Source organism: Eucalyptus grandis, chromosome 4 (assembly GCF_016545825.1).
Source record: "Eucalyptus grandis isolate ANBG69807.140 chromosome 4, ASM1654582v1, whole genome shotgun sequence".
In the NCBI taxonomy this organism is placed as follows: domain Eukaryota; kingdom Viridiplantae; phylum Streptophyta; class Magnoliopsida; order Myrtales; family Myrtaceae; genus Eucalyptus; species Eucalyptus grandis.
The window spans coordinates 2390292-2400336 of record NC_052615.1 but is presented as its reverse complement, the minus strand read 5'-3'; the positions used below and the strand labels follow the sequence as shown (position 1 = coordinate 2400336).

The 10045-nt window shown below is 36.4% G+C and overlaps 1 long non-coding RNA gene across 5 annotated transcripts; it reads right to left on the bottom strand.

Moving 5' to 3' along the window:
• Window positions 1-5750: 5750 nt before the first annotated feature.
• Window positions 5751-10045, bottom strand: LOC120292428. 5 transcript variants are annotated; one of them, XR_005550242.1, is made up of 9 exons: window positions 9548-10044; window positions 8741-8846; window positions 8592-8651; window positions 8344-8472; window positions 8184-8248; window positions 8006-8058; window positions 7638-7925; window positions 6691-6751; window positions 5751-6296 (listed from the first exon to the last, which is right to left on the bottom strand). It is a non-coding gene; the product is annotated as an uncharacterized LOC120292428 (long non-coding RNA). The 5 variants fall into 5 exon arrangements; XR_005550241.1 differs by having other exon boundaries at window positions 7638-7834; window positions 7962-8023; window positions 9548-10043; XR_005550240.1 differs by having other exon boundaries at window positions 7638-8058; window positions 9548-10045.

The window sequence follows — 10045 nt, the reverse complement described above, 5'->3', positions numbered from 1 at the left end:
ATTCATGAACAAGGGGCCATCAGAAGATATTTGATCCGGAAGTGTGGTGACGAGAGTCAGAAACATATTGTTACCTTTTGTTTATCCAATCTTCATGTGAGTTGTGGCTGTCGAATGTTTAAATTGGGGGCAGTATTGTGTGGACATGCTTTAAGATTGGTCCAGATTCTAGATATTAGGGATCTTCCATCTCACTACATCTTACATAGGTGGATGAGTTGTGCTGAGTATGGCACCGTGGATGATTTAAAATCAGGAAATAGCTCCCACAAAAATAAGGCAAAGATAATTTGGAGTCCTTGTGAAATTGCTGCCAAATATTATAGAGTTTGGTGCCACTTCTTTTGAGAAATACAAACTTGCACATGAAATTATGCATGAAGGTGGGAGGAAACTTTGCTGGCAGAGGTAAGTTTAGGATGAATTTTGTAGTTTGGAGTCCATCTATAGTTTCTTTTCCAGCAGGCCTGACTTTTGTAACTGGAGGGCATCAACTTGTTTTTCAATATAAAAGCTTTTTCAATCAGAAGTGAAATTATGTGGATATGGAATTATGCATTCTGCTAATTCTTTTGTTGGTTTCTTCTGTTTAAGAACTATGCTTAAAATTTCCTTGGTCGTACCTTCAGTTTCCAAAGGCAAATCTTAGCAGCAGTGGGAAGCCACCACAAGCCCCCTGAATGAGGGTCTTTGAGAAGCTGACCTGATATTTGGAGAACGCGAAGACCTATGTTGATGTAATTGGCCATTGACTGAGTGTTTTGAGAAGCTGATCTGATATTCGAAGAACCTCTAGATCTGTGCTGGTTTAATTTCCTCCAAGGTATCCTCTCTCTCTCATAGTGAAGTTAATGATATACATGAGTTGTGATTTGCCTTTCAATTTTTCCTCACCCTGAATAATCTGACATGAACATAAAAGGAAGAGTGGAGTTCATCTAATAGAAATGTCTAATTCAATAGTCAATCACACTCTAGCACCTCAGTTGCACTTGCAGACACCTACTCAGTGGATGTGATTTTCTATTTGGTAATGATTTTTTCCAGCAATATTTGGAAATGCCATATTACGTTCCATGATGTGGCTGATTTCTTGTTTCGTGTTTTGTATTTCATCTTATTTCTTGGCCATACATTTGGTTTCCCTATGCATTTTTAATTGGACGTGTCATAGCCAACAAACTTCTATCGTTCAGCTATGTTGAAAAGTTCCACTATATTGGAGTGCGTTGAATAACTTTTGTAGTACAGATTCTAGTGCGAAGAGCGTTACTGATGAAGACTACTCATACAGAGTTTAGTTCAACTACTCATGCAATATGAAATATCTCACAGAAGTATAGTAGAAACTCTCTGTCATTTGTGTGATACCGGCTCATGAAGCAGCATAATTTATTCTTTAAAATGCACGAGCAGTTCTTTAATGGATATCTGTCCATTAGCACTTAAATATATGAGAAAACTAGGGCAATCACCACTGGGCTGGCAGATATATTTGTCTTTATGGCAACAGAAATGAGCTTCCTCTTGTTATAGCAAGTTAGGATACTCTCGCCGGTAGAAACCATGAGGGAATATTTGGCAAGGGACCAAGTGGCGTATATAGCTAGCTTAGAGTTGAACTTGCTTGTGGGCAGATAAGTAGCTCCGGACTGCCATTGATATGTAGCTTAGACTACTGAGGCTGAAGGAACACTTTGGTATGGTATGATATATTGACATTGTCTCCTGATGCCTCGACTTGAAACCTTGAGCTTGAATATCATTTGAGATCTGAACATGCCTAGTGCTCTGTTAATGAAGATTGCAGGCACAACCATAGTACCAGGAGAAGGATTTGCACGTTCTCATGCATCAGGTATGATTGTACATTCCTTTCCAATGCCAATCGAGACTACTGCATTATTTTCATCTTTGTACGCTAAGATGATCTACTGCATAATTGATGATTAAAATAACTTGTATCTAAAGAAAAACATGTACTCTCTCCCAATATGTGAGTGCTGTTATTATGTGGTATGATACTTGATTATTGCGACCAGTCACAATTCATTGCATTGAGAACTTTCTAGTTAAGCCTCATGCCCACTTTGTTTTTTGGATGGATGATCAAAGTAAGTTTTGCAAGGAAAGTTGCCCGAAAAGTTAAGAAATTAAGGAAGAATCCCATGGCTTATAACTTTTACCCTAGATATGATACTTATAAATGTAAATGGACTTGCTGTTAAGTTTACGACCTGAAAAATCTCATCACCAATGCACCGATGTTCTGTTTGTTTCCACATCCAACACATGAAAGCTTCCTTTTAGTCGATTCCAGTATGATGATATAGAAATTGTAAAGATGAATAGATCGGCTTCAGCAACTGAAGGAAATTTGATCTTGGTAAAATGTTTTGGGCACCGCAAGACTAAATCAAGGCCATCATTCTCATTCTCCAAGTTGGTCCTTCCCTCTTATCGTATGGCATAATCCTCACACTCTTATTTCGGCACAACAAGAAGGAAGTAGCATGGCCATCTTTCAAGAGAATGACAAAGCCTCAAACCAATCTCGCTGCCTATCACCTATACCAATAAATACATATTTTGGCTAAAAGCTAATACCAAAAGAATATAGCCCAATAATTCGCACATTGAAGCTGCTCCTCACGTGGGCCACAGGGTAAGGAGCCTCAAAGGTTGAAGAAGAGGAGTGAGCAAACAGCAACTCAATTAGTCATGATTATCTCCATATGATTGGGCACCGAATGTGCACATTAAATGAGCATCACCTTGGCTAAAAACATTTAACCAAACTTATACTGCCAAAGCAGCATATTTGTAGCGATAGATCAAGATATCTACTCAACAAAGTAATTCGGCATCAAACAAAACGAGATAGGCGATGGAATGTCAAATGAGCAACAGCATTTTTTTTTCCTGATCATAACATTCATTTGGACATAATTACAGGTGCTTATGTTGTCGCATGAGTCCATCGTACGTAACTTGGCATTATGTCCAATTATCTATCTAGATAGAAAAACTAAATTTTGAGGAGTGTAAATAACATGTCGTAACCTCTGTGACAATCTGTTGCAATTAAGGACTGTTCAATGGTAACATCCTCATTTTTTCCATTAGTAGATACTTGTGTTAGACAATTTATACATCCATGCTTCATATAGAAGATAAGAATAACTAAATTAATGAATTCCTACATGACTAGCCTTGGTTACGAAACATTGTGTGACAGCTTATGACAAGCCTTTACAATGCCATGAATAATTTACAATGAGCAGACTTGGTTACAAGGCATCATGCAGAACCTTAAGACATTTTATGACGACCCTTCACAATGCCTTGAATAAGTTATGAGAACAGTGGGATAATGGGATTTTGTATATTAAGAAGAATGTCTGTTACATTTTTAACAATCAATCTATTTGACCTTTGAATTTTATTTGTCATTCGAATTGATTTAATTTGATTAATTAGAAGGACATTTCAGGTTGTGAGTCAATGGATAAGAATCGAAATAGATCTTGGAGGCATGGGTTGTAGTAGGTTGTAAATTCGGTTATTTTTTGTCATGCTTCAGTTCAATTCTATCCTACACACGTTACGATGGATCTACTCATTTGCATTTTTTTTTTTTTTGGTCTATCGATGAGTATCTGGTTTAAGATAGAACAAACTAAACGCGTTGTAACAATGGTTATGTACACCATAACAAGTTCTAAACCCTTTTTAACTTTTTTGGTAACTCAGTCTTTTTGAGTCCTAAATTTACAATCTGTTACAAGCGCAATAAGTCGAAAATCAGTAAATTATGTCAGAAATCACCTTGATAACGAGGCATTCCCTCTCGGCTTATGATCTATCACGAGTGCAATACTTCAAATATGACAAACTAGTGATGGAAATACCCTTTAGCCACACACATTTTCTTCCAGCTTATGACCTATTATGAGTGTCATACTTTGAAAATCAGTAAGTTACAACCAAAAAGACCTTCGTCACGAAATGTTTGCTCTATGTTTATGACTTTTTACGATGCACCTTTCCACAGTCTTTGGTTTTGGGGACATGTGGAAGTATCATTTCAAATTTCAACAATCATAACAAATGTAAAGCCATTTTTGTATTTTCATAATATTATAATTAATGTGCCATAGCAAGAATTATTTATGTCGTAACGAAGTTGTCGATCCTATTAGCTTGTTTTGTTATTTAGACTGGCTTGTCAGTGGGTGCAAGAAAGTAAAGAATAATACTATATATGAGATTATTTTTTTTCATTATGAGGAAGTAGTGAAATGTTCTTTTAATAAAAGATGTGGAAATTCAACCGAAACTACCCGAAAGGCAAAATATGTAAATCGCTAACACATGACACTATGAAATAAAGAATCGAACAACACATATAGTCGATATTGACACTATTTTTCTAAGAGTTTTGCGTGTTCTATTTTAGTGGACTATTTTAAATAAAAGATAGTTAACGGTTCTTTAACTTTACAGCTCTTTATCGATGTGTAGTGCACTACTTTTAATAAGATGTTAATAAATTTCTTATGGGGACGGTATTTCACCGGCCATACATATGAACTTTCAAAGAAATTGGACTAATTTAATAGGATGTCAGTAAGTCCCCTATATGTTGGTAGTATAATAGCCACGCTTATAAAATGTGAAAAAAGTTTCTAATTTACTAACTTATTGAGATGTTTGGTAAATTTGTCAATAAATTGGTATTTGCCAACCACACTTGCAAAGTTTAACAGAAGTTGGTAATTCACTAATTTATTAGAATTTTTGTAAATTCTCTGTGGTGTTGGAAGTTTACTGCTCCATCTTGTAAAATTTTAAAGAAATTAGCAAATAATTAATTTCATGGAATGTTCGCAAATTCTTTAGAAGGTTGGTATTTTGTGTAAATTTTAAAGAAGTTGACAATTTACTAATGCATTAAGGTTTAGTAAAGTCCTTATGGTGCAGTATATTACTAGCAACACTGGTAGAATGTAAAAGAAGTTGGCAGGTTACTAATTCGTTGGGATATTGGTAAGTTTATTGTAGGCTTTGATATTTTACTAATTTGCTTGTAACGGTTCAAAGAAGCTGATAAATTACTAGCTTATTGGGATGTTGGTAAATTTATTATAGTGTTGGAAATTTACTTATGATACCAGTGTAATTTACTAATCCATTTGAAAGTTGGTAAATTCCTAATAGTATTGGTGATTTCCTAACAAGTACCTTGACATTTGATTTACCGGTCACAATTTTTTTTGAACATTATTAGAAATTTGCCAGTAATTTCATAAATCTATTAACTGCTGAAAATTTTGCAGATTTCTCCTAACGGGACCTTGGAATCGTCTCCAATCAGCGTGTCCACTAATCCATATTTCAAGAGAAACACCAGTCCTACTTCTCAAATTTTTCTATCTACTAGATACGGCATGATAGATAAGTTAGCATCAGTGTCATTGTTAATCATTTGTTCTATCGTTGAATAAGACAATTGGTGTGAGGAGATGAAAATAAAAGGACCTCAGTCATTTTCAGCTCTGCAGACACAAAAATGTAGGTATTGCCACATTGTTGTTTTCATGTTTGTACTGCATTTTCCGCGTCAGTGAGAACATTTCTTTCCCTCACAAAGAAAAAAAATTGCCGCGTTACATGGACAAACTTGCGCGACCCCAAGGATGGAGGTCTGTTTATACTTTCCCAAAGTTCTCTCAAGGAAGCATTGGAAGAGAAGAAAATAACTAATGCATCTCATGTTTGCTGTATCAGAAGTCAAACTGCCTTTTATAATGAGTTCAGCACATGAGGACATTGAAAATATAGATGAATCGTGTTGAAATATCGAAGTAACTGACAATTTGAACACAGGATGATGCCCATGATGCTAAATGGTAATGGTAGACTCAAATGCCCAAAATGTTGAGACTACTTGTGAATGCAGGATGAAACCAATGTAGAGGAGACTAGGACTGCACTTGGACATCTAATTTACTTTCCCTCTGGAAAGCTTTATCTACATTAAGTTCTTCTCTCAATGACCTAAATCTTGAGGAATAGGGGTTCAGAGCCTCTCAGCTTGTAGGTCATCACCGATTTGATTAATGCATTTGACCTTTCTTAATCAGCAGCTTGAATTTTAGACCTTCAATGCTAGCTTCTGAGCAGCAAGAGCTTCAACCTCTAGCGTGGGCTCCATAAAATTGTAGTTTCAGCAAGTAACGAGATCACAACATATGGGTCCATGTTTGATGCAGGACGCCTGTCTTCCAAGTTACCTGTATATCATTTTAAGCCATTAATTGACTGAGCAAGGAAGGGGAACTTTCGATGTTTTATCAATATAAAGTTTTTGAGGCATTAAAAGAACTGAGATGTCCAAGTCTTAATCAATAAAAATCTGTAAATATTGGATCAGTAAGAACTGATATGAAGATATACATTTGCTTAGGAAGCAAAACTGGGTGATTGCTTTCTGGGTGTTAACGGTTAAAAATTTTATTTCATAGTAATAATCATAGAATCATCTCAGACCAAAACGAACAATAAGTACTTTCCATGTACTATTTTTTTTATGGTAGCGTTTCTTGAATCATCGATGAAAGTTAAGGGTCTCCGATTGATACTCAGAATGAGCGCAAAAAGAAAATGGTATGGTCAGTGTTATTGTACCTTTTCCCTACTTCACAGTGTCACGGCCCACACGAATTGAGCAACCACGATTGGCAATGCCCTGCATAAAAAAAATTCAAAAGGTTCAGGCTTAAAAAAAAAAAATTGAGTTCAATTTAATGGGAAATTTTTGAAGTTGACTAGCAGCTGTATGCTTCTGCTGAGCATTACCCAAGAAAATGTATGATGTTGGCTATTTCATAGTTCATACTTTCCCCTCAACCTTCTCTTTTCCTTCTCCATAGGCGCTAACTAGTGGTGAAGTGAGAGATTTAGAATTGCCTTTTTTGTCACTCCAAAGCCTCCCTCCTCTCATGCTTTTCGTATTGCAGAAAAGACTGGGGAACACACTCTTAAAGTCCTTCAATGAACAAAAATACTTAACCAAGTTCATGTTATTTCTATGGTGTGAACCTGTAGTTAGTGTGGCATCTTGCACCATTCCAGAAACCTTGAGAAGGAAGAGAATTTTTTTTTTTAAATGAACCTTGGGATATATGTTGCGTAGATGGGGATAGTGACGTCAGCTACCTCTTATCGACTTCGTATCTAACACGAGGACAACACCAGCTCACTCAGTTACTCTGTTATATAAGCAACAGAAACAATTAAGTATTTGAATACTATAGAATATGTCAGTATGCACTTAATTCTGTTTGCCGCTAATGGCATTCTGTTATTTTTCTTGAGCAAGTAATTGAAATTTCACCGCTTAAGGGTCTCTGATTGATACTCAGAATGAGCGCAAAAAGGAAATGGTATGGTCAGTGTTATTGTACCTTTTCCCTACTTCACAGTGTCATGGCCCACACGAATTGAGCAACCACAATTGGCAACGCCCTGCATAAAAAAAATTCAAAAGGTTCAGGCTTAAAAAAAAAATTGAGTTCAATTTATGGGAAATTTTTGAAGTTGACTAGCAGCTGTATGCTTCTGCTCAGTATTACCCAAGAAAATGTATGATGTTGGCTATTTCATAGTTCATACTTTCCCTTCAACCTTCTCTTTTCCTTCTCCATAGGCGCTAATGTGCTACTAGTGGTGAAGTGAGAGGTTTAGAATTGCCCTTTTTGTCACTCCAAAGCCTCCCTCCTCTCATGCTTTTCGTATTGCAGAAAAAACTGGGGAACACACTCTTAAAGTCCTTCAATGAACAAAAATACTTAACCAAGTTCATGTTATTTCTATGGTGTGAACTTGTAGTTAGTGTGGCATCATGCACCATTCCAGAAACCCTGAGAAGGAAGAGAATTTTTTTTTTTAAAATGAACCTTGGGATATATGTTGCGTAGATGGGGATAGTGACGTCAGCTACCTCTTATCGACTTCGTATCTAACACGAGGACAACACCAGCTCACTCAGTTACTCTGTTATATAAGCAACAGAAACAATTAAGTATTTGAATACTGTAGAATATGTCAGTATGCACTTAATTCTGTTTGCCGTTAATGGCATTCCGTTATTTTTCTTGAGCAAGTAATTGAAATTTCACCTCAAGAATGTATCTTGAAAACCATAGATAATCTCCCGCTTAAATTCCCACGCTTGATATTCTCACTGCACGATAAAAGCCAGTAATGATGGCAACAATTCTATTGTTATTTTTTTTTTTCCTTTTAAAAAAAACAGGCAAGATGGAGGTCAGATATTACTTGGCCCGGCATCACCTCTCCATTGGTACCGCTAATGTTGATATCGGTGTATAAGCAAGCCTTGCGGTGAGCATCGGATATGTCTCGGCCAAATGACTTATCAGCCCCAACACCACAGTAAGAAGGCCCCTATATGAACATAAAGCCCGTATCACAATACAAATTTTCTCATTAATTTAGCCTATAATCCATCGACATATCAGGAAATTCATTGTGAAACAATTTCTCAGCTGGGGAACTGGATATACTTCAACAGGCGCCAATGAACATTTGTCTGCAGTAGGCTGTTTTCTTGCTCGATCCCGAACCTAAAGATATCATTTAGCCAAAAGTCATGAACTTGTCCATTTCAAAACTTTCTAATTCGTGATAGAACTCGTATTTTTGAATTTCCTACCATGAAACTTCATTTATAGCCTTTGGGTTACTGAAAATTTCAGCAACCCTGGCACGTTTGTTTGTTGGATCAGCTCGCCAACTGGTGTGCATGAATCACAAATAACCTGCAAACAAACAATATTTCTCTGTAAACTAATTAAAACATTCTTTGTCCGCTCAACTTGTTCAAATGATCTGATGGATGAACAATTTTTGACAACATAATACTTCTTTCATGGATGATTACCAAGATATTGTTGCCATATCAGAAAGGATCCTCAAAAATTGCTTGAGGGCTGTTAAAAATTCAAGAACTTGATGGAATGATGCGAAGGCAAATATAGTTAGACAGTTTTGAGATTCTGTCATTGTACTAGAAGATCACTTCGCTATCCTCCCTTAGAGCTTGACTAGCACTTGATCCATCATAGTTCTACTAGGGAAGTTCATATGGGTGCTCAACAGGCTTAAAGAATGTTTGATTAGTTAGGAACAATAGATCAGTACCATGTAGCATGTAAAAAGAAAAACACTACATATTTTATTGTTCCTATTCATACCCTTGATGTTCTGTGCAAATCTATCCCAGAAACTCGATCCTGACTCATAGTTAGACTAACTCCAAAATGTGAAACAAGATTCACCAATGTTGAAACTGAAAGAAAAAAGGAGGTGTCAGCTGTTGAATGTGCATATAACATATGACATACTTATTCTGATGGTAGATTGAAGAAAACTGCAAACTTATAATCTCAGTATAGAATAGTTCCAGTATTGTTCGTCTTTTTGTGGACCGCACTTGATGGTTTTAGGCATTAAAACATACCAAATGTATGCTGCAATCATCATATGGGTGTAGGGCATGATGTCCAAGTTGAGAAGACTCTCAAGCCTGTAATAGTATTGTTCTTGAACTGTAAAGGTTACACCCTCAACTCAGAAAAGCTCTTGGTGTTTACACTCTTCTTCCATTTCAACAAGGAGAGAAATTCATGTGTTTGCTGTCATAGGACTAGTTGTTAGTGAGTTTTTTGTGATCCTCATCTAACATTGTTGTCTGTGCCAAAATCTGCGCCATTTCTTCATAGTTTGAAAAATAAAGCAGTGTGAGTTAGACATATCTACTAAAACAAAAAACTTGGGAGCTTAGTCTCATGAAGATAGTTCAAACAACAAGCTCTATACATATGACTTGGCCTTTTGGTATGCATGAGAGTTTAGCTTTAAAACGATAAAAAGAATAGACTAGGCACTTCAAAGAAAGGGTCTCTTTCGCAAGTGCCAGCCACAAAAAGTAGAGAACAGCTTTTTGAGGACTAGTTTC